Below are 23,125 nucleotides of genomic sequence, written 5' to 3'. Positions count from 1 at the left end.
GGCCGAAACATACTCGGTTTGAGATTTTGTCCCTGTTTCAAATATAAATGGCCGTATCCAAGTGTTACAAAACGGACAAAACACACCATATGTGGTGGCATCGTATGGAATTTTTTTGTTAATATTCCGTATCTCTTAACACCATGGTATATGCGGAATGGTCGTGATAACTTATTGTGCGCATATTCTTTGGTAAAGTCACGTAAAGTAGTTTTTAGTTATTTTTTTATTTTCTTTGAAACCAACTACGTGACTTTACCGAAACACCCAAAGAATATGAATTCCTGCAGGCACGATAGCTTTAAGTCAATATTTATCGTGCGAAGTAACGGGTGGAGGCCCCATGGTGTAGATAGAATCTCGGCGTATGTAATCGCCACCCCCTGGCAGGTTGGTGTTATCGCTTCTCGGCCTTTTGGCTAAGATCAAGTGTAGTATCTGTTCTTATCAGTTTAATATCTGATACGTACCACATTGTGGTACCTTATATTAAATTGATTTTTGGGACAGGGAGATGGAATAGGGGCTTGCTCCGTCCACTCCGCGCATCAACCCGGTATTGCAGTTTCTCCGGGAATGGTGCACCTCCCTGCTGGGGGAGGGACATCATCAAACAAAATTAGAGTGTGTTGGGTTTTGGTAGCTCTGGTGCATTTGCAAACCCCATTGCCGCTGGTTGTTCGTAATTGGGTTGCGTTCTCTCCTGCTCACCAGTCGCCTCCATCTTCTCATTTCTGACCAGGAGAGCAGTCAAATTTCAGAAATTAAAAATCTATCAAACATTTTTCAGAGATATCCAGTAGGGGTGGGTCAGGAAGTAATATGTCATATGCACATGCACTTATATACAAACAGTTTGTTTTATCCTGTACTGCTCTGTTTGTTACGTCTGCATAATGCAGTATTGCGCATTATTCCGTAATTTGCCTATCTTAGTCTATCCTGCTTCATGTGCTATGTCGAAAGGCCATTGCCTGAAATTTTACTATACTTTCTTTAATTGGCAGTGTTATTAACGAACGATATTTTTTCGATAGTTTTTTTCATTCGTATGTATTGGTCGAATAATTTTTATCATTTATTTTGCATTTTCATATTCAAATTATCGGAATCAATTACACTTGCACCTAAGAACTTCCGTGTTTGTTGGCCGAAACATACTCGGTTTGAGATTTTGTCCCTGTTTCAAATATAAATGGCCGTATCCAAGTGTTACAAAACGGACAAAACACACCATATGTGGTGGCATCGTATGGAATTTTTTTGTTAATATTCCGTATCTCTTAACACCATGGTATATGCGGAATGGTCGTGATAACTTATTGTGCGCATATTCTTTGGTAAAGTCACGTGAAGTAAATTTTGATTTAAAGCTTTCGTGACTGCAGTAATTCATATTCTTAGTTTTTTCGGTAAAGTCACGTTGAAGAGAAACAACAAAATAACAAAACATATATAAAACAATAAAAAATTCTCACGACGTTTCGACCATAACTCAAACGGTGAGTTACGACGTTTCGACCATAACTCAAACGGTGAGTTATGGTCGAAACGTCGTGAGAATTTTTTATTGTTTTATATATGTTTTGTTATTTTGTTGTTTCTCTTCAACGTGACTTTACCGAAAAAACTAAGAATATCACGTGAAGTAGTTTTTAGTTATTTTTTTATTTTCTTTGAAACTAACTACGTGACTTTACCGAAACACCCAAAGAATATGAATTCCTGCAGGCACGATAGTTTTAAGTCAATATTTATCGTGCGAAGTAACGGGTGGAGGCCCCATGGTGTAGATAGAGTCTCGGCGTATGTAATCGCCACCCCCTGGCAGGTTGGTGTTATCGCTTCTCGGCCTTTTGGCTAAGATCAAGTGTAGTATCTGTTCTTATCAGTTTAATATCTGATACGTACCACATTGTGGTACCTTATATTAAATTGATTTTTGGGACAGGGAGATGGAATAGGGGCTTGCTCCGTCCACTCCGCGCATCAACCCGGTATTGCAGTTTCTCCGGGAATGGTGCACCTCCCTGCTGGGGGAGGGACATCATCAAACAATTGTAGAGTGTGTTGGGTTTTGGTAGCTCTGGTTCATTTGCAAACCCCATTGCCGCTGGTTGTCCGTAATTGGGTGCGTTCTCTCCTGCTCACCAGTTGCCTCCATCTTCTCATTTCTGACCAGGAGAGCAGTCAAATTTCAGAAATTTAAAATCTATCAAACATTTTTCAGAGATACCCAGTAGGGGTGGGTCAGGAAGTAATATGTCATATGCACATGCACTTATATACAAACAGTTTGTTTTATCCTGTACTGCTCTGTTTGTTACGTCTGCATAATGCAGTATTGCGCATTATTCCGTAATTTGCCTATCTTAGTCTATCCTGCTTCATGTGCTATGTCGAAAGGCCATTGCCTGAAATTTTACTATACTTTCTTTAATTGGCAGTGTTATTAACGAACGAGATTTTTTCGATAGTTTTTTTCATTCGTATGTATTGGTCGAAGAATTTTTATCATTTATTTTGCATTTTCATATTCAAATTATCGGAATCAATTACACTTGCACCTAAGAACTTCCGTGTTTGTTGGCCGAAACATACTCGGTTTGAGATTTTGTCCCTGTTTCAAATATAAATGGCCGTATCCAAGTGTTACAAAACGGACAAAACACACCATATGTGGTGGCATCGTATGGAATTTTTTTGTTAATATTCCGTATCTCTTAACACCATGGTATATGCGGAATGGTCGTGATAACTTATTGTGCGCATATTCTTTGGTAAAGTCACGTAAAGTAGTTTTTAGTTATTTTTTTATTTTCTTTGAAACCAACTACGTGACTTTACCGAAACACCCAAAGAATATGAATTCCTGCAGGCACGATAGCTTTAAGTCAATATTTATCGTGCGAAGTAACGGGTGGAGGCCCCATGGTGTAGATAGAATCTCGGCGTATGTAATCGCCACCCCCTGGCAGGTTGGTGTTATCGCTTCTCGGCCTTTTGGCTAAGATCAAGTGTAGTATCTGTTCTTATCAGTTTAATATCTGATACGTACCACATTGTGGTACCTTATATTAAATTGATTTTTGGGACAGGGAGATGGAATAGGGGCTTGCTCCGTCCACTCCGCGCATCAACCCGGTATTGCAGTTTCTCCGGGAATGGTGCACCTCCCTGCTGGGGGAGGGACATCATCAAACAAAAGTAGAGTGTGTTGGGTTTTGGTAGCTCTGGTGCATTTGCAAACCCCATTGCCGCTGGTTGTCTGTAATTGGGTTGCGTTCTCTCCTGCTCACCAGTCGCCTCCATCTTCTCATTTCTGACCAGGAGAGCAGTCAAATTTCAGAAATTAAAAATCTATCAAACATTTTTCAGAGATATCCAGTAGGGGTGGGTCAGGAAGTAATATGTCATATGCACATGCACTTATATACAAACAGTTTGTTTTATCCTGTACTGCTCTGTTTGTTACGTCTGCATAATGCAGTATTGCGCATTATTCCGTAATTTGCCTATCTTAGTCTATCCTGCTTCATGTGCTATGTCGAAAGGCCATTGCCTGAAATTTTACTATACTTTCTTTAATTGGCAGTGTTATTAACGAACGAGATTTTTTCGATAGTTTTTTTCATTCGTATGTATTGGTCGAAGAATTGTTATCATTTATTTTGCATTTTCATATTCAAATTATCGGAATCAATTACACTTGCACCTAAGAACTTCCGTGTTTGTTGGCCGAAACATACTCGGTTTGAGATTTTGTCCCTGTTTCAAATATAAATGGCCGTATCCAAGTGTTACAAAACGGACAAAACACACAATATGTGGTGGCATCGTATGGAATTTTTTTGTTAATATTCCGTATCTCTTAACACCATGGTATATGCGGAATGATCGTGATAACTTATTGTGCGCATATTCTTTGGTAAAGTCACGTGAAGTAGTTTTTAGTTATTTTTTTTTTTTCTTTGAAACTAACTACGTGACTTTACCGAAACACCCAAAGAATATGAATTCCTGCAGGCACGATAGCTTTAAGTCAATATTTATTGTGCGAAGTAACGGGTGGAGGCCCCATGGTGTAGATAGAGTCTCGGCGTATGTAATCGCCACCCCCTGGCAGGTTGGTGTTATCGCTTCTCGGCCTTTTGGCTAAGATCAAGTGTAGTATCTGTTCTTATCAGTTTAATATCTGATACGTACCACATTGTGGTACCTTATATTAAATTGATTTTTGGGACAGGGAGATGGAATAGGGGCTTGCTCCGTCCACTCCGCGCATCAACCCGGTATTGCAGTTTCTCCGGGAATGGTGCACTTCCCTGCTGGGGGAGGGACATCATCAAACAAAAGTAGAGTGTGTTGGGTTTTGATAGCTCTGGTGCATTTGCAAACCCCATTGCCGCTGGTTGTCCGTAATTGGGTTGCGTTCTCTCCTGCTCACCAGTCGCCTCCATCTTCTCATTTCTGACCAGGAGAGCAGTCAAATTTCAGAAATTAAAAATCTATCAAACATTTTTCAGAGATATCCAGTAGGGGTGGGTCAGGAAGTAATATGTCATATGCACATGCACTTATATACAAACAGTTTGTTTTATCCTGTACTGCTCTGTTTGTTACATCTGCATAATGCAGTATTGCGCATTATTCCGTAATTTGCCTATCTTAGTCTATCCTGCTTCATGTGCTATGTCGAAAGGCCATTGCCTGAAATTTTACTATACTTTCTTTAATTGGCAGTGTTATTAACGAACGAGATTTTTTCGATAGTTTTTTTCATTCCTATGTATTGGTCGAAGAATTTTTATCATTTATTTTGCATTTTCATATTCAAATTATCGGAATCAATTACACTTGCACCTAAGAACTTCCGTGTTTGTTGGCCGAAACATACTCGGTTTGAGATTTTGTCCCTGTTTCAAATATAAATGGCCGTATCCAAGTGTTACAAAACGGACAAAACACACCATATGTGGTGGCATCGTATGGAATTTTTTTGTTAATATTCCGTATCTCTTAACACCATGGTATATGCGGAATGGTCGTGATAACTTATTGTGCGCATATTCTTTGGTAAAGTCACGTAAAGTAGTTTTTAGTTATTTTTTTTATTTTCTTTGAAACCAACTACGTGACTTTACCGAAACAGCCAAAGAATATGAATTCCTGCAGGCACGATAGCTTTAAGTCAATATTTATCGTGCGAAGTAACGGGTGGAGGCCCCATGCTGTAGATAGAGTCTCGGCGTATGTAATCGCCACCCCCTGGCAGGTTGGTGTTATCGCTTCTCGGCCTTTTGGCTAAGATCAAGTGTAGTATCTGTTCTTATCAGTTTAATATCTGATACGTACCACATTGTGGTACCTTATATTAAATTGATTTTTGGGACAGGGAGATGGAATAGGGGCTTGCTCCGTCCACTCCGCGCATCAACCCGGTATTGCAGTTTCTCCGGGAATGGTGCACCTCCCTGCGGGGGGAGGGACATCATCAAACAAAAGTAGAGTGTGTTGGGTTTTGGTAGCTCTGGTGCATTTGCAAACCCCATTGCCGCTGGTTGTCCGTAATTGGGTTGCGTTCTCTCCTGCTCACCAGTCGCCTCCATCTTCTCATTTCTGACCAGGAGAGCAGTCAAATTTCAGAAATTAAAAATCTATCAAACGTTTTTCAGAGATATCCAGTAGGGGTGGGTCAGGAAGTAATATGTCATATGCACATGCACTTATATACAAACAGTTTGTTTTATCCTGTACTGCTCTGTTTGTTACGTCTGCATAATGCAGTATTGCACATTATTCCGTAATTTGCCTATCTTAGTCTATCCTGCTTCATGTGCTATGTCGAAAGGCCATTGCCTGAAATTTTACTATACTTTCTTTAATTGGCAGTGTTATTAACGAACGAGATTTTTTCGATAGTTTTTTTCATTCCTATGTATTGGTCGAAGAATTTTTATCATTTATTTTGCATTTTCATATTCAAATTATCGGAATCAATTACACTTGCACCTAAGAACTTCCGTGTTTGTTGGCCGAAACATACTCGGTTTGAGATTTTGTCCCTGTTTCAAATATAAATGGCCGTATCCAAGTGTTACAAAACGGACAAAACACACCATATGTGGTGGCATCGTATGGAATTTTTTTGTTAATATTCCGTATCTCTTAACACCATGGTATATGCGGAATGGTCGTGATAACTTATTGTGCGCATATTCTTTGGTAAAGTCACGTAAAGTAGTTTTTAGTTATTTTTTTTTAAACTAACTACGTGACTTTACCGAAACACCCAAAGAATATGAATTCCTGCAGGCACGATAGCTTTAAGTCAATATTTATTGTGCGAAGTAACGGGTGGAGGCCCCATGGTGTAGATAGAGTCTCGGCGTATGTAATCGCCACCCCCTGGCAGGTTGGTGTTATCGCTTCTCGGCCTTTTGGCTAAGATCAAGTGTAGTATCTGTTCTTATCAGTTTAATATCTGATACGTACCACATTGTGGTACCTTATATTAAATTGATTTTTGGGACAGGGAGATGGAATAGGGGCTTGCTCCGTCCACTCCGCGCATCAACCCGGTATTGCAGTTTCTCCGGGAATGGTGCACTTCCCTGCTGGGGGAGGGACATCATCAAACAAAAGTAGAGTGTGTTGGGTTTTGATAGCTCTGGTGCATTTGCAAACCCCATTGCCGCTGGTTGTCCGTAATTGGGTTGCGTTCTCTCCTGCTCACCAGTCGCCTCCATCTTCTCATTTCTGACCAGGAGAGCAGTCAAATTTCAGAAATTAAAAATCTATCAAACATTTTTCAGAGATATCCAGTAGGGGTGGGTCAGGAAGTAATATGTCATATGCACATGCACTTATATACAAACAGTTTGTTTTATCCTGTACTGCTCTGTTTGTTACATCTGCATAATGCAGTATTGCGCATTATTCCGTAATTTGCCTATCTTAGTCTATCCTGCTTCATGTGCTATGTCGAAAGGCCATTGCCTGAAATTTTACTATACTTTCTTTAATTGGCAGTGTTATTAACGAACGAGATTTTTTCGATAGTTTTTTTCATTCGTATGTATTGGTCGAAGAATTTTTATCATTTATTTTGCATTTTCATATTCAAATTATCGGAATCAATTACACTTGCACCTAAGAACTTCCGTGTTTGTTGGCCGAAACATACTCGGTTTGAGATTTTGTCCCTGTTTCAAATATAAATGGCCGTATCCAAGTGTTACAAAACGGACAAAACACACCATATGTGGTGGCATCGTATGGAATTTTTTTGTTAATATTCCGTATCTCTTAACACCATGGTATATGCGGAATGGTCGTGATAACTTATTGTGCGCATATTCTTTGGTAAAGTCACGTAAAGTAGTTTTTAGTTATTTTTTTTTTATTTTCTTTGAAACCAACTACGTGACTTTACCGAAACAGCCAAAGAATATGAATTCCTGCAGGCACGATAGCTTTAAGTCAATATTTATCGTGCGAAGTAACGGGTGGAGGCCCCATGGTGTAGATAGAGTCTCGGCGTATGTAATCGCCACCCCCTGGCAGGTTGGTGTTATCGCTTCTCGGCCTTTTGGCTAAGATCAAGTGTAGTATCTGTTCTTATCAGTTTAATATCTGATACGTACCACATTGTGGTACCTTATATTAAATTGATTTTTGGGACAGGGAGATAGAATAGGGGCTTGCTCCGTCCACTCCGCGCATCAACCCGGTATTGCAGTTTCTCCGGGAATGGTGCACCTCCCTGCTGGGGGAGGGACATCATCAAACAAAAGTAGAGTGTGTTGGGTTTTGGTAGCTCTGGTGCATTTGCAAACCCCATTGCCGCTGGTTGTCCGTAATTGGGTTGCGTTCTCTCCTGCTCACCAGTCGCCTCCATCTTCTCATTTCTGACCAGGAGAGCAGTCAAATTTCAGAAATTAAAAATCTATCAAACATTTTTCAGAGATATCCAGTAGGGGTGGGTCAGGAAGTAATATGTCATATGCACATGCACTTATATACAAACAGTTTGTTTTATCCTGTACTGCTCTGTTTGTTACGTCTGCATAATGCAGTATTGCGCATTATTCCGTAATTTGCCTATCTTAGTCTATCCTGCTTCATGTGCTATGTCGAAAGGCCATTGCCTGAAATTTTACTATACTTTCTTTAAATGGCAGTGTTATTAACGAACGAGATTTTTTCGATAGTTTTTTTCATTCCTATGTATTGGTCGAAGAATTTTTATCATTTATTTTGCATTTTCATATTCAAATTATCGGAATCAATTACACTTGCACCTAAGAACTTCCGTGTTTGTTGGCCGAAACATACTCGGTTTGAGATTTTGTCCCTGTTTCAAATATAAATGGCCGTATCCAAGTGTTACAAAACGGACAAAACACACCATATGTGGTGGCATCGTATGGAATTTTTTTGTTAATATTCCGTATCTCTTAACACCATGGTATATGCGGAATGGTCGTGATAACTTATTGTGCGCATATTCTTTGGTAAAGTCACGTAAAGTAGTTTTTAGTTATTTTTTTTTAAACTAACTACGTGACTTTACCGAAACACCCAAAGAATATGAATTCCTGCAGGCACGATAGCTTTAAGTCAATATTTATTGTGCGAAGTAACGGGTGGAGGCCCCATGGTGTAGATAGAGTCTCGGCGTATGTAATCGCCACCCCCTGGCAGGTTGGTGTTATCGCTTCTCGGCCTTTTGGCTAAGATCAAGTGTAGTATCTGTTCTTATCAGTTTAATATCTGATACGTACCACATTGTGGTACCTTATATTAAATTGATTTTTGGGACAGGGAGATGGAATAGGGGCTTGCTCCGTCCACTCCGCGCATCAACCCGGTATTGCAGTTTCTCCGGGAATGGTGCACTTCCCTGCTGGGGGAGGGACATCATCAAACAAAAGTAGAGTGTGTTGGGTTTTGATAGCTCTGGTGCATTTGCAAACCCCATTGCCGCTGGTTGTCCGTAATTGGGTTGCGTTCTCTCCTGCTCACCAGTCGCCTCCATCTTCTCATTTCTGACCAGGAGAGCAGTCAAATTTCAGAAATTAAAAATCTATCAAACATTTTTCAGAGATATCCAGTAGGGGTGGGTCAGGAAGTAATATGTCATATGCACATGCACTTATATACAAACAGTTTGTTTTATCCTGTACTGCTCTGTTTGTTACATCTGCATAATGCAGTATTGCGCATTATTCCGTAATTTGCCTATCTTAGTCTATCCTGCTTCATGTGCTATGTCGAAAGGCCATTGCCTGAAATTTTACTATACTTTCTTTAATTGGCAGTGTTATTAACGAACGAGATTTTTTCGATAGTTTTTTTCATTCGTATGTATTGGTCGAAGAATTTTTATCATTTATTTTGCATTTTCATATTCAAATTATCGGAATCAATTACACTTGCACCTAAGAACTTCCGTGTTTGTTGGCCGAAACATACTCGGTTTGAGATTTTGTCCCTGTTTCAAATATAAATGGCCGTATCCAAGTGTTACAAAACGGACAAAACACACCATATGTGGTGGCATCGTATGGAATTTTTTTGTTAATATTCCGTATCTCTTAACACCATGGTATATGCGGAATGGTCGTGATAACTTATTGTGCGCATATTCTTTGGTAAAGTCACGTAAAGTAGTTTTTAGTTATTTTTTTTTTATTTTCTTTGAAACCAACTACGTGACTTTACCGAAACAGCCAAAGAATATGAATTCCTGCAGGCACGATAGCTTTAAGTCAATATTTATCGTGCGAAGTAACGGGTGGAGGCCCCATGGTGTAGATAGAGTCTCGGCGTATGTAATCGCCACCCCCTGGCAGGTTGGTGTTATCGCTTCTCGGCCTTTTGGCTAAGATCAAGTGTAGTATCTGTTCTTATCAGTTTAATATCTGATACGTACCACATTGTGGTACCTTATATTAAATTGATTTTTGGGACAGGGAGATAGAATAGGGGCTTGCTCCGTCCACTCCGCGCATCAACCCGGTATTGCAGTTTCTCCGGGAATGGTGCACCTCCCTGCTGGGGGAGGGACATCATCAAACAAAAGTAGAGTGTGTTGGGTTTTGGTAGCTCTGGTGCATTTGCAAACCCCATTGCCGCTGGTTGTCCGTAATTGGGTTGCGTTCTCTCCTGCTCACCAGTCGCCTCCATCTTCTCATTTCTGACCAGGAGAGCAGTCAAATTTCAGAAATTAAAAATCTATCAAACATTTTTCAGAGATATCCAGTAGGGGTGGGTCAGGAAGTAATATGTCATATGCACATGCACTTATATACAAACAGTTTGTTTTATCCTGTACTGCTCTGTTTGTTACGTCTGCATAATGCAGTATTGCGCATTATTCCGTAATTTGCCTATCTTAGTCTATCCTGCTTCATGTGCTATGTCGAAAGGCCATTGCCTGAAATTTTACTATACTTTCTTTAAATGGCAGTGTTATTAACGAACGAGATTTTTTCGATAGTTTTTTTCATTCCTATGTATTGGTCGAAGAATTTTTATCATTTATTTTGCATTTTCATATTCAAATTATCGGAATCAATTACACTTGCACCTAAGAACTTCCGTGTTTGTTGGCCGAAACATACTCGGTTTGAGATTTTGTCCCTGTTTCAAATATAAATGGCCGTATCCAAGTGTTACAAAACGGACAAAACACACCATATGTGGTGGCATCGTATGGAATTTTTTTGTTAATATTCCGTATCTCTTAACACCATGGTATATGCGGAATGGTCGTGATAACTTATTGTGCGCATATTCTTTGGTAAAGTCACGTAAAGTAGTTTTTAGTTATTTTTTTTTAAACTAACTACGTGACTTTACCGAAACACCCAAAGAATATGAATTCCTGCAGGCACGATAGCTTTAAGTCAATATTTATCGTGCGAAGTAACGGGTGGAGGCCCCATGGTGTAGATAGAGTCTCGGCGTATGTAATCGCCACCCCCTGGCAGGTTGGTGTTATCGCTTCTCGGCCTTTTGGCTAAGATCAAGTGTAGTATCTGTTCTTATCAGTTTAATATCTGATACGTACCACATTGTGGTACCTTATATTAAATTGATTTTTGGGACAGGGAGATGGAATAGGGGCTTGCTCCGTCCACTCCGCGCATCAACCCGGTATTGCAGTTTCTCCGGGAATGGTGCACCTCCCTGCTGGGGGAGGGACATCATCAAACAAAAGTAGAGTGTGTTGGGTTTTGGTAGCTCTGGTGCATTTGCAAACCCCATTGCCGCTGGTTGTCCGTAATTGGGTTGCGTTCTCTCCTGCTCACCAGTCGCCTCCATCTTCTCATTGCTGACCAGGAGAGCAGTCAAATTTCAGAAATTAAAAATCTATCAAACATTTTTCAGAGATATCCAGTAGGGGTGGGTCAGGAAGTAATATGCCATATGCACATGCACTTATATACAAACAGTTTGTTTTATCCTGTACTGCTCTGTTTGTTACGTCTGCATAATGCAGTATTGCGCATTATTCCGTAATTTGCCTATCTTAGTCTATCCTGCTTCATGTGCTATGTCGAAAGGCCATTGCCTGAAATTTTACTATACTTTCTTTAATTGGCAGTGTTATTAACGAACGAGATTTTTTCGATAGTTTTTTTCATTCGTATGTATTGGTCGAAGAATTTTTATCATTTATTTTGCATTTTCATATTCAAATTATCGGAATCAATTACACTTGCACCTAAGAACTTCCGTGTTTGTTGGCCGAAACATACTCGGTTTGAGATTTTGTCCCTGTTTCAAATATAAATGGCCGTATCCAAGTGTTACAAAACGGACAAAACACACCATATGTGGTGGCATCGTATGGAATTTTTTTGTTAATATTCCGTATCTCTTAACACCATGGTATATGCGGAATGGTCGTGATAACTTATTGTGCGCATATTCTTTGGTAAAGTCACGTAAAGTAGTTTTTAGTTATTTTTTTATTTTCTTTGAAACTAACTACGTGACTTTACCGAAACACCCAAAGAATATGAATTCCTGCAGGCACGATAGCTTTAAGTCAATATTTATCGTGCGAAGTAACGGGTGGAGGCCCCATGGTGTAGATAGAGTCTCGGCGTATGTAATCGCCACCCCCTGGCAGGTTGGTGTTATCGCTTCTCGGCCTTTTGGCTAAGATCAAGTGTAGTATCTGTTCTTATCAGTTTAATATCTGATACGTACCACATTGTGGTACCTTATATTAAATTGATTTTTGGGACAGGGAGATGGAATAGGGGCTTGCTCCGTCCACTCCGCGCATCAACCCGGTATTGCAGTTTCTCCGGGAATGGTGCACCTCCCTGCTGGGGGAGGGACATCATCAAACAAAAGTAGAGTGTGTTGGGTTTTGGTAGCTCTGGTGCATTTGCAAACCCCATTGCCGCTGGTTGTCCGTAATTGGGTTGCGTTCTCTCCTGCTCACCAGTCGCCTCCATCTTCTCATTTCTGACCAGGAGAGCAGTCAAATTTCAGAAATAAAAAATCTATCAAACATTTTTCAGAGATATCCAGTAGGGGTGGGTCAGGAAGTAATATGTCATATGCACATGCACTTATAGGCAAACAGTTTGTTTTATCCTGTACTGCTCTGTTTGTTACGTCTGCATAATGCAGTATTGCGATTTATTTCGTAATTTGCCTATCTTAGTCTATCCTGCTTCATGTGCTATGTCGAAAGGCCATTGCCTGAAATTTTACTATACTTTCTTTAATTGGCAGTGTTATTAACGAACGAGATTTTTTCGATAGTTTTTTTCATTCGTATGTATTGGTCGAAGAATTGTTATCATTTATTTTGCATTTTCATATTCAAATTATCGGAATCAATTACACTTGCACCTAAGAACTTCCGTGTTTGTTGGCCGAAACATACTCGGTTTGAGATTTTGTCCCTGTTTCAAATATAAATGGCCGTATCCAAGTGTTACAAAACGGACAAAACAAACCATATGTGGTGGCATCGTATGGAATTTTTTTGTTAATATTCCGTATCTCTTAACACCATGGTATATGCGGAATGGTCGTGATACCTTATTGTGCGCATATTCTTTGGTAAAGTCACGTAAAGTAGTTTTTAGTTATTTTTTTATTTTAAACTAACTACGTGACTTTACCGAAACACCCAAAGAATATGAATTCCTGCAGGCACGATAGCTTTAAGTCAATATTTATCGTGCGAAGTAACGGGTGGAGGCCCCATGGTGTAGAGAGAATCTCGGCGTATGCAATCGCCACCCCCTGGCAGGTTGGTGTTATCGCTTCTCGGCCTTTTGGCTAAGATCAAGTGTAGTATCTGTTCTTATCAGTTTAATATCTGATACGTACCACATTGTGGTACCTTATATTAAATTGATTTTTGGGACAGGGAGATGGAATAGGGGCTTGCTCCGTCCACTCCGCGCATCAACCCGGTATTGCAGTTTCTCCGGGAATGGTGCACCTCCCTGCTGGGGGAGGGACATCATCAAACAAAAGTAGAGTGTGTTGGGTTTTGGTAGCTCTGGTGCATTTGCAAACCCCATTGCCGCTGGTTGTCCGTAATTGGGTTGCGTTCTCTCCTGCTCACCAGTCGCCTCCATCTTCTCATTTCTGACCAGGAGAGCAGTCAAATTTCAGAAATTAAAAATCTATCAAACATTTTTCAGAGATATCCAGTAGGGGTGGGTCAGGAAGTAATATGTCATATGCACATGCACTTATATACAAACAGTTTGTTTTATCCTGTACTGCTCTGTTTGTTACGTCTGCATAATGCAGTATTGCGCATTATTCCGTAATTTAACTATCTTAGTCTATCCTGCTTCATGTGTGCTATGTCGAAAGGCCATTGCCTGAAATTTTACTATACTTTCTTTAATTGGCAGTGTTATTAACGAACGAGATTTTTTCGATAGTTTTTTTCATTCCTATGTATTGGTCGAAGAATTTTTATCATTTATTTTGCATTTTCATATTCAAATTATCGGAATCAATTACACTTGCACCTAAGAACTTCCGTGTTTGTTGGCCGAAACATACTCGGTTTGAGATTTTGTCCCTGTTTCAAATATAAATGGCCGTATCCAAGTGTTACAAAACGGACAAAACACACCATATGTGGTGGCATCGTATGGAATGTTTTTGTTAATATTCCGTATCTCTTAACACCATGGTATATGCGGAATGGTCGTGATAACTTATTGTGCGCATATTCTTTGGTAAAGTCACGTAAAGTAGTTTTTAGTTATTTTTTTATTTTTTTAAACTAACTACGTGACTTTACCGAAACACCCAAAGAATATGAATTCCTGCAGGCACGATAGCTTTAAGTCAATATTTATCGTGCGAAGTAACGGGTGGAGGGCCCATGGTGTAGATAGAGTCTCGGCGTATGTAATCGCCACCCCCTGGCAGGTTGGTGTTATCGCTTCTCGGCCTTTTGGCTAAGATCAAGTGTAGTATCTGTTCTTATCAGTTTAATATCTGATACGTACCACATTGTGGTACCTTATATTAAATTGATTTTTGGGACAGGGAGATGGAATAGGGGCTTGCTCCGTCCACTCCGCGCATCAACCCGGTATTGCAGTTTCTCCGGGAATGGTGCACCTCCCTGCTGGGGGAGGGACATCATCAAACAAAAGTAGAGTGTGTTGGGTTTTGGTAGCTCTGGTGCATTTGCAAACCCCATTGCCGCTGGTTGTCCGTAATTGGGTTGCGTTCTCTCCTGCTCACCAGTCGCCTCCATCTTCTCATTTCTGACCAGGAGAGCAGTCAAATTTCAGAAATTAAACATCTATCAAACATTTTTCAGAGATATCCAGTAGGGGTGGGTCAGGAAGTAATATGTCATATGCACATGCACTTATATACAAACAGTTTGTTTTATCCTGTACTGCTCTGTTTGTTACGTCTGCATAATGCAGTATTGCGCATTATTCCGTAATTTAACTATCTTAGTCTATCCTGCTTCATGTGTGCTATGTCGAAAGGCCATTGCCTGAAATTTTACTATACTTTCTTTAATTGGCAGTGTTATTAACGAACGAGATTTTTTCGATAGTTTTTTTCATTCGTATGTATTGGTCGAAGAATTGTTATCATTTATTTTGCATTTTCATATTCAAATTATCGGAATCAATTACACTTGCACCTAAGAACTTCCGTGTTTGTTGGCCGAAACATACTCGGTTTGAGATTTTGTCCCTGTTTCAAATATAAATGGCCGTATCCAAGTGTTACAAAACGGACAAAACAAACCATATGTGGTGGCATCGTATGGAATTTTTTTGTTAATATTCCGTATCTCTTAACACCATGGTATATGCGGAATGGTCGTGATAACTTATTGTGCGCATATTCTTTGGTAAAGTCACGTAAAGTAGTTTTTAGTTATTTTTTTATTTTAAACTAACTACGTGACTTTACCGAAACACCCAAAGAATATGAATTCCTGCAGGCACGATAGCTTTAAGTCAATATTTATCGTGCGAAGTAACGGGTGGAGGCCCCATGGTGTAGATAGAGCCTCGGCGTATGTAATCGCCACCCCCTGGCAGGTTGGTGTTATCGCTTCTCGGCCTTTTGGCTAAGATCAAGTGTAGTATCTGTTCTTATCAGTTTAATATCTGATACGTACCACATTGTGGTACCTTATATTAAATTGATTTTTGGGACAGGGAGATGGAATAGGGGCTTGCTCCGTCCACTCCGCGCATCAACCCGGTATTGCAGTTTCTCCGGGAATGGTGCACCTCCCTGCTGGGGGAGGGACATCATCAAACAAAAGTAGAGTGTGTTGGGTTTTGGTAGCTCTGGTGCATTTGCAAACCCCATTGCCGCTGGTTGTCTGTGATTGGGTTGCGTTCTCTCCTGCTCACCAGTCGCCTCCATCTTCTCATTTCTGACCAGGAGAGCAGTCAAATTTCAGAAATTAAAAATCTATCAAACATTTTTCAGAGATATCCAGTAGGGGTGGGTCAGGAAGTAATATGTCATATGCACATGCACTTATATACAAACAGTTTGTTTTATCCTGTACTGCTCTGTTTGTTACGTCTGCATAATGCAGTATTGCGCATTATTCCGTAATTTAACTATCTTAGTCTATCCTGCTTCATGTGTGCTATGTCGAAAGGCCATTGCCTGAAATTTTACTATACTTTCTTTAATTGGCAGTGTTATTAACGAACGAGATTTTTTCGATAGTTTTTTTCATTCCTATGTATTGGGCGAAGAATTTTTATCATTTATTTTGCATTTTCATATTCAAATTATCGGAATCAATTACACTTGCACCTAAGAACTTCCGTGTTTGTTGGCCGAAACATACTCGGTTTGAGATTTTGTCCCTGTTTCAAATATAAATGGCCGTATCCAAGTGTTACAAAACGGACAAAACACACCATATGTGGTGGCATCGTATGGAATTTTTTTGTTAATATTCCGTATCTCTTAACACCATGGTATATGCGGAATGGTCGTGATAACTTATTGTGCGCATATTCTTTGGTAAAGTCACGTAAAGTAGTTTTTAGTTATTTTTTTTATTTTAAACTAACTACGTGACTTTACCGAAACACCCAAAGAATATGAATTCCTGCAGGCACGATAGCTTTAAGTCAATATTTATCGTGCGAAGTAACGGGTGGAGGCCCCATGGTGTAGATAGAGCCTCGTCGTATGTAATCGCCACCCCCTGGCAGGTTGGTGTTATCGCTTCTCGGCCTTTTGGCTAAGATCAAGTGTAGTATCTGTTCTTATCAGTTTAATATCTGATACGTACCACATTGTGGTACCTTATATTAAATAGATTTTTGGGACAGGGAGATGGAATAGGGGCTTGCTCCGTCCACTCCGCGCATCAACCCGGTATTGCAGTTTCTCCGGGAATGGTGCACCTCCCTGCTGGGGGAGGGACATCATCAAACAAAAGTAGAGTGTGTTGGGTTTTGGTAGCTCTGGTGCATTTGCAAACCCCATTGCCGCTGGTTGTCCGTAATTGGGTTGCGTTCTCTCCTGCTCACCAGTCGCCTCCATCTTCTCATTTCTGACCAGGAGAGCAGTCAAATTTCAGAAATTAAAAATCTATCAAACATTTTTCAGAGATATCCAGTAGGGGTGGGTCAGGAAGTAATATGTCATATGCACATGCACTTACATACAAACAGTTTGTTTTATCCTGTACTGCTCTGTTTGTTACGTCTGCATAATGCAGTATTGCGCATTATTGCGTAATTTGCCTATCTTAGTCTATCCTGCTTCATGTGCTATGTCGAAAGGCCATTGCCTGAAATTTTACTATACTTTCTTTAATTGGCAGTGTTATTAACGAACGAGATTTTTTCGATAGTTTTTTTCATTCCTATGTATTGGTCGAAGAATTTTTATCATTTATTTTGCATTTTCATATTCAAATTATCGGAATCAATTACACTTGCACCTAAGAACTTCCGTGTTTGTTGGCCGAAACATACTCGGTTTGAGATTTTGTCCCTGTTTCAAATATAAATGGCCGTATCCAAGTGTTACAAAACGGACAAAACACACCATATGTGGTGGCATCATATGAAATGTTTTTGTTAATATTCCGTATCTCTTAACACCTTGGCACATGCGGAATGGTCGTGATAACTTATTGTGCGCATATTCTTTGGTAAAGTCACGTCAAGTAGTTTTTAGTTATTTAATTTTCTTTGAAACTATCTACGTGACTTTACCGATAGACCCAAATAATATGAATTCCTTCAGTCACGATAGCTTTAAGTCAATATTTATCGTGCGAAGCAACGGGTGGAGGCCCCATGGTGTAGATAGAGTCTCGGCGTATGTAATCGCCACCCCCTGGCAGGTTGGTGTTATCGCTTCTCGGCCTTTTGGCTATGATCAAGTGTAGTATCTGTTCTTATCAGTTTAATATCTGATACGTACCACATTGTGGTACCTTATATTAAATTGATTTTTGGGACAGGGAGATGGAATAGGGGCTTGCTCCGTCCACTCCGCGCATCAACCCGGTATTGCAGTTTCTCCGGGAATGGTGCACCTCCCTTCTGGGGGAGGGACATCATCAAACAAAAGTAGAGTGTGTTGGGTTTTGGTAGCTCTGGTGCATTTGCAAACCCCATTGCCGCTGGTTGTCCGTAATTGGGTCCGTTCTCTCCTGCTCACCAGTCGCCTCCATCTTCTCATTTCTGACCAGGAGAGCAGTCAAATTTCAGAAATTTAAAATCTATCAAACATATTTCAGAGATTTCCAGTAGGGGTGGGTCAGGAAGTAATATGTCATATGCATATGCACTAATATACAAACAGTTTGTTTTATCCTGTACTGCTCTGTTTGTTACGTCTGCATAAAGCAGTATTGCGCATTATTCCGCAATTTACCTATCTTAGTCTATCCTGCTTCATGTGCTATGTCGAAAGGCCATTGCCTGAATTTTTACTATACTTTCTTTAATTGGCAGTGTTATTAACGAACGAGATTTTTTCGATAGTTTTTTTAATTCGTATGTATTGGTCGAAGAATTTTCATCATTTATTTTGCATTTTCATATTCAAATTATCTGCATCAATTACACTTGCACCTAAGAACTTCCGTGTTTGTTGGCCGAAACATACTCGGTTTGAGATTTTGTCCCTGTTTCAAATATAAATGGCCGTGTGCGTGACTGATCCAAGTTTTACAAAACGGACAAAACACACCATATGTGGTGGCATCGTATGAACATTTTTTGTTAATATTCCGTATCTCTTACCACCTTGGCACATGCGGAATGGTCGTGATAACTTATTGTGCGCATATTCCATGGTAAAGTCACGTCAAGTAGTTTTTAGTTATTTTATTTTCTTTGAAACTATCTACGTGACTTTACCGAAAGACCCAAAGAATATGAATTCCTGCAGTCACGATAGCTTTAAGTCAATATTTATCGTGCGAAGTAACGGGTGGAGACCGCATGGTGTAGAGAGAGTCTCGGCGTATGTAATCGCCACCCCCTGGCAGGTTGGTGTTATCGCTTCTCGGCCTTTTGGCTAAGATCAAGTGTAGTATCTGTTCTTATCAGTTTAATATCTGATACGTACCACATTGTGGTACCTTATATTAAATTGATTTTTGGGACAGGGAGATGGAATAGGGGCTTGCTCCGTCCACTCCGCGCATCAACCCGGTATTGCAGTTTCTCCGGGAATGGTGCACCTCCCTGCTGGGGGAGGGACATCATCAAACAAAAGTAGAGTGTGGTGGGTTTTGGTAGCTCTGGTGCATTTGCAAACCCCATTGCCGCTGGGTGTCCGTAATTGGGTCCGTTCTCTCCTGCTCACCAGTCGCCTCCATCTTCTCATTTCTGACCAGGAGAGCAGTCAAATTTCAGAAATTTAAAATCTATCAAACATATTTCAGAGATATCCAGTAGGGGTGGGTCAGGAAGTAATATGTCATATGCACATGCACTAATATACAAACAGTTTGTTTTATCCTGTACTGCTCTGTTTGTTACGTCTGCATAAAGCAGTATTGCGCATTATTCCGCAATTTACCTATCTTAGTCTTTCCTGCTTCATGTGCTATGTCGAAAGGCCATTGCCTGAATTTTTACTATACTTTCTTTAATTGGCAGTGTTATTAACGAACGAGATTTTTTCGATAGTTTTTTTCATTCGTATGTATTGGTCGAAGAATTTTCATCATTTATTTTGCATTTTCATATTCAAATTATCTGCATCAATTACACTTGCACCTAAGAACTTCCGTGTTTGTTGGCCGAAACATACTCGGTTTGAGATTTTGTCCCTGTTTCAAATATAAATGGCCGTGTGCGTGACTGATCCAAGTTTTACAAAACGGACAAAACACACCATATGTGGTGGCATCGTATGAAAATTTTTTGTTAATATTCCGTATCTCTTAACACCTTGACACATGCGGAATGGTCGTGATAACTTATTGTGCGCATATTCCATGGTAAAGTCACGTCAAGTAGTTTTTAGTTATTTTATTTTCTTTGAAACTATCTACGTGACTTTACCGAAAGACCCAAAGAATATGAATTCCTGCAGTCACGATAGCTTTAAGTCAATATTTATCGTGCGAAGTACCGGGTGGAGGCCCCATGGTGTAGAGAGAGTCTCGGCGTATGTAATCGCCACCCCCTGGCATGTTGGTGTTATCGCTTCTCGGCCTTTTGGCTAAGATCAAGTGTAGTATCTGTTCTTATCAGTTTAATATCTGATACGTACCACATTGTGGTACCTTATATTAAATTGATTTTTGGGACAGGGAGATGGAATAGGGGCTTGCTCCGTCCACTCCGCGCATCAACCCGGTATCGCAGTTTCTCCGGGAATGGTGCACCTCCCTGCTGGGGGAGGGACATCATCAAACAAAAGTAGAGTGTGGTGGGTTTTGGTAGCTCTGGTGCATTTGCAAACCCCATTGCCGCTGGTTGTCCGTAATTGGGTTGCGTTCTCTCCTGCTCACCAGTTGACTCCATCTTCTCATTTCTGACCAGGAGAGCAGTCAAATTTCAGAAATTTAAAATCTATCAAACATATTTCAGAGATATCCAGTAGGGGTGGGTCAGGAAGTAATATGTCATATGCACATGCACTAATATACAAACAGTTTGTTTTAGCCTGTACTGCTCTGTTTGTTACGTCTTCATAATGCAGTATTGCGCATTATTCCGTAATTTACCTATCTTAGTCTATCCTGCTTCATGTGCTATGTCGAAAGGCCTTTGCCTGAATTTTTACTATACTATCTTGAATTGGCAGTGTTATTAACGAACGAGATTTTTTCGATAGTTTTTTTTCATTCGTATGTATTGGTCGAAGAATTTTCATCATTTATTTTGCATTTTCATATTCAAATTATCTGCATCAATTACACTTGCACCTAAGAACTTCCGTGTTTGTTGGCCGAAACATACTCGGTTTGAGATTTTGTCCCTGTTTCAAATATAAATGGCCGTGTGCGTGACTGATCCAAGTTTTACAAAACGGACAAAACACACCATATGTGGTGGCATCGTATGAACATTTTTTGTTAATATTCCGTATCTCTTAACACCTTGGCACATGCGGAATGGTCGTGATAACTTATTGTGCGCATATTCCATGGTAAAGTCACGTCAAGTAGTTTTTAGTTATTTTATTTTCTTTGAAACTATCTACGTGACTTTACCGAAAGACCCAAAGAATATGAATTCCTGCAGTCACGATAGCTTTAAGTCAATATTTATCGTGCGAAGTAACGGGTGGAGGCCCCATGGTGTAGATAGAGCCTCGGCGTATGTAATCGCCACCCCCTGGCAGGTTGGTGTTATCGCTTCTCGGCCTTTTGGCTAAGATCAAGTGTAGTATCTGTTCTTATCAGTTTAATATCTGATACGTACCACATTGTGGTACCTTATATTAAATTGATTTTTGGGACAGGGAGATGGAATAGGGGCTTGCTCCGTCCACTCCGCGCATCAACCCGGTATTGCAGTTTCTCCGGGAATGGTGCACCTCCCTGCTGGGGGAGGGACATCATCAAACAAAAGTAGAGTGTGGTGGGTTTTGGTAGCTCTGGTGCATTTGCAAACCCCATTTCCGCTGGTTGTCCGTAATTGGGTCCGTTCTCTCCTGCTCACCAGTCGCCTCCATCTTCTCATTTCTGACCAGGAGAGCAGTCAAATTTCAGAAATTTAAAATCTATCAAACATATTTCAGAGATTTCCAGTAGGGGTGGGTCAGGAAGTAATATGTCATATGCATATGCACTAATATACAAACAGTTTGTTTTATCCTGTACTGCTCTGTTTGTTACGTCTGCATAAAGCAGTATTGCGCATTATTCCGCAATTTACCTATCTTAGTCTATCCTGCTTCATGTGCTATGTCGAAAGGCCATTGCCTGAATTTTTACTATACTTTCTTTAATTGGCAGTGTTATTAACGAACGAGATTTTTTCGATAGTTTTTTTAATTCGTATGTATTGGTCGAAGAATTTTCATCATTTATTTTGCATTTTCATATTCAAATTATCTGCATCAATTACACTTGCACCTAAGAACTTCCGTGTTTGTTGGCCGAAACATACTCGGTTTGAGATTTTGTCCCTGTTTCAAATATAAATGGCCGTGTGCGTGACTGATCCAAGTTTTACAAAACGGACAAAACACACCATATGTGGTGGCATCGTATGAACATTTTTTGTTAATATTCCGTATCTCTTACCACCTTGGCACATGCGGAATGGTCGTGATAACTTATTGTGCGCATATTCCATGGTAAAGTCACGTCAAGTAGTTTTTAGTTATTTTATTTTCTTTGAAACTATCTACGTGACTTTACCGAAAGACCCAAAGAATATGAATTCCTGCAGTCACGATAGCTTTAAGTCAATATTTATCGTGCGAAGTAACGGGTGGAGGCCCCATGGTGTAGAGAGAGTCTCGGCGTATGTAATCGCCACCCCCTGGCAGGTTGGTGTTATCGCTTCTCGGCCTTTTGGCTAAGATCAAGTGTAGTATCTGTTCTTATCAGTTTAATATCTGATACGTACCACATTGTGGTACCTTATATTAAATTGATTTTTGGGACAGGGAGATGGAATAGGGGCTTGCTCCGTCCACTCCGCGCATCAACCCGGTATTGCAGTTTCTCCGGGAATGGTGCACCTCCCTGCTGGGGGAGGGACATCATCAAACAAAAGTAGAGTGTGGTGGGTTTTGGTAGCTCTGGTGCATTTGCAAACCCCATTGCCGCTGGGTGTCCGTAATTGGGTCCGTTCTCTCCTGCTCACCAGTCGCCTCCATCTTCTCATTTCTGACCAGGAGAGCAGTCAAATTTCAGAAATTTAAAATCTATCAAACATATTTCAGAGATATCCAGTAGGGGTGGGTCAGGAAGTAATATGTCATATGCACATGCACTAATATACAAACAGTTTGTTTTATCCTGTACTGCTCTGTTTGTTACGTCTGCATAAAGCAGTATTGCGCATTATTCCGCAATTTACCTATCTTAGTCTTTCCTGCTTCATGTGCTATGTCGAAAGGCCATTGCCTGAATTTTTACTATACTTTCTTTAATTGGCAGTGTTATTAACGAACG

The 23,125-nt window shown here is 40.3% G+C and overlaps 20 non-coding genes across 20 annotated transcripts; all 20 read left to right on the top strand.

The window, feature by feature from the left end:
- The first annotated feature begins 399 nt into the window (after nt 1-399).
- LOC142924885 (U2 spliceosomal RNA) lies at nt 400-590 on the top strand. Its single transcript, XR_012941987.1, has one exon. It is a non-coding gene; the product is annotated as a U2 spliceosomal RNA (small nuclear RNA).
- A 1,250-nt stretch (nt 591-1,840) lies between these two features.
- LOC142924884 (U2 spliceosomal RNA) lies at nt 1,841-2,031 on the top strand. Its single transcript, XR_012941986.1, has one exon. It is a non-coding gene; the product is annotated as a U2 spliceosomal RNA (small nuclear RNA).
- Nucleotides 2,032-2,987: 956 nt separating this feature from the next.
- On the top strand, nt 2,988-3,178 carry LOC142924883 (U2 spliceosomal RNA). Its single transcript, XR_012941985.1, has one exon. It is a non-coding gene; the product is annotated as a U2 spliceosomal RNA (small nuclear RNA).
- Nucleotides 3,179-4,135: 957 nt separating this feature from the next.
- Nucleotides 4,136-4,326, top strand: LOC142924947 (U2 spliceosomal RNA). Its single transcript, XR_012942050.1, has one exon. It is a non-coding gene; the product is annotated as a U2 spliceosomal RNA (small nuclear RNA).
- Nucleotides 4,327-5,284: 958 nt separating this feature from the next.
- Nucleotides 5,285-5,475, top strand: LOC142924882 (U2 spliceosomal RNA). Its single transcript, XR_012941984.1, has one exon. It is a non-coding gene; the product is annotated as a U2 spliceosomal RNA (small nuclear RNA).
- Nucleotides 5,476-6,424: 949 nt separating this feature from the next.
- LOC142924946 (U2 spliceosomal RNA) lies at nt 6,425-6,615 on the top strand. Its single transcript, XR_012942049.1, has one exon. It is a non-coding gene; the product is annotated as a U2 spliceosomal RNA (small nuclear RNA).
- A 960-nt stretch (nt 6,616-7,575) lies between these two features.
- On the top strand, nt 7,576-7,766 carry LOC142924968 (U2 spliceosomal RNA). Its single transcript, XR_012942070.1, has one exon. It is a non-coding gene; the product is annotated as a U2 spliceosomal RNA (small nuclear RNA).
- Nucleotides 7,767-8,715: 949 nt separating this feature from the next.
- On the top strand, nt 8,716-8,906 carry LOC142924945 (U2 spliceosomal RNA). Its single transcript, XR_012942048.1, has one exon. It is a non-coding gene; the product is annotated as a U2 spliceosomal RNA (small nuclear RNA).
- A 960-nt stretch (nt 8,907-9,866) lies between these two features.
- LOC142924967 (U2 spliceosomal RNA) lies at nt 9,867-10,057 on the top strand. Its single transcript, XR_012942069.1, has one exon. It is a non-coding gene; the product is annotated as a U2 spliceosomal RNA (small nuclear RNA).
- A 949-nt stretch (nt 10,058-11,006) lies between these two features.
- LOC142924881 (U2 spliceosomal RNA) lies at nt 11,007-11,197 on the top strand. Its single transcript, XR_012941983.1, has one exon. It is a non-coding gene; the product is annotated as a U2 spliceosomal RNA (small nuclear RNA).
- Nucleotides 11,198-12,154: 957 nt separating this feature from the next.
- LOC142924880 (U2 spliceosomal RNA) lies at nt 12,155-12,345 on the top strand. The gene has a single exon (XR_012941982.1). It is a non-coding gene; the product is annotated as a U2 spliceosomal RNA (small nuclear RNA).
- Nucleotides 12,346-13,297: 952 nt separating this feature from the next.
- Nucleotides 13,298-13,488, top strand: LOC142924879 (U2 spliceosomal RNA). The gene has a single exon (XR_012941981.1). It is a non-coding gene; the product is annotated as a U2 spliceosomal RNA (small nuclear RNA).
- Nucleotides 13,489-14,445: 957 nt separating this feature from the next.
- Nucleotides 14,446-14,636, top strand: LOC142924878 (U2 spliceosomal RNA). The gene has a single exon (XR_012941980.1). It is a non-coding gene; the product is annotated as a U2 spliceosomal RNA (small nuclear RNA).
- A 954-nt stretch (nt 14,637-15,590) lies between these two features.
- Nucleotides 15,591-15,781, top strand: LOC142924877 (U2 spliceosomal RNA). The gene has a single exon (XR_012941979.1). It is a non-coding gene; the product is annotated as a U2 spliceosomal RNA (small nuclear RNA).
- Nucleotides 15,782-16,736: 955 nt separating this feature from the next.
- Nucleotides 16,737-16,927, top strand: LOC142924950 (U2 spliceosomal RNA). The gene has a single exon (XR_012942053.1). It is a non-coding gene; the product is annotated as a U2 spliceosomal RNA (small nuclear RNA).
- Nucleotides 16,928-17,881: 954 nt separating this feature from the next.
- On the top strand, nt 17,882-18,072 carry LOC142924974 (U2 spliceosomal RNA). The gene has a single exon (XR_012942076.1). It is a non-coding gene; the product is annotated as a U2 spliceosomal RNA (small nuclear RNA).
- Nucleotides 18,073-19,036: 964 nt separating this feature from the next.
- LOC142924876 (U2 spliceosomal RNA) lies at nt 19,037-19,227 on the top strand. Its single transcript, XR_012941978.1, has one exon. It is a non-coding gene; the product is annotated as a U2 spliceosomal RNA (small nuclear RNA).
- Nucleotides 19,228-20,191: 964 nt separating this feature from the next.
- Nucleotides 20,192-20,382, top strand: LOC142924965 (U2 spliceosomal RNA). Its single transcript, XR_012942067.1, has one exon. It is a non-coding gene; the product is annotated as a U2 spliceosomal RNA (small nuclear RNA).
- A 966-nt stretch (nt 20,383-21,348) lies between these two features.
- Nucleotides 21,349-21,539, top strand: LOC142924875 (U2 spliceosomal RNA). Its single transcript, XR_012941977.1, has one exon. It is a non-coding gene; the product is annotated as a U2 spliceosomal RNA (small nuclear RNA).
- Nucleotides 21,540-22,503: 964 nt separating this feature from the next.
- LOC142924874 (U2 spliceosomal RNA) lies at nt 22,504-22,694 on the top strand. The gene has a single exon (XR_012941976.1). It is a non-coding gene; the product is annotated as a U2 spliceosomal RNA (small nuclear RNA).
- Nucleotides 22,695-23,125: the final 431 nt, after the last annotated feature.

The sequence above is a fragment of the Petromyzon marinus genome, chromosome 17 (assembly GCF_048934315.1).
Source record: "Petromyzon marinus isolate PM22_M1 ecotype Great Lakes invasive population chromosome 17, UKy_Petmar_22M1.pri1.0, whole genome shotgun sequence".
In the NCBI taxonomy this organism is placed as follows: Eukaryota; Metazoa; Chordata; class Hyperoartia; order Petromyzontiformes; family Petromyzontidae; genus Petromyzon; species Petromyzon marinus.
This window is presented reverse-complemented; position numbering and strand designations above follow the sequence as displayed.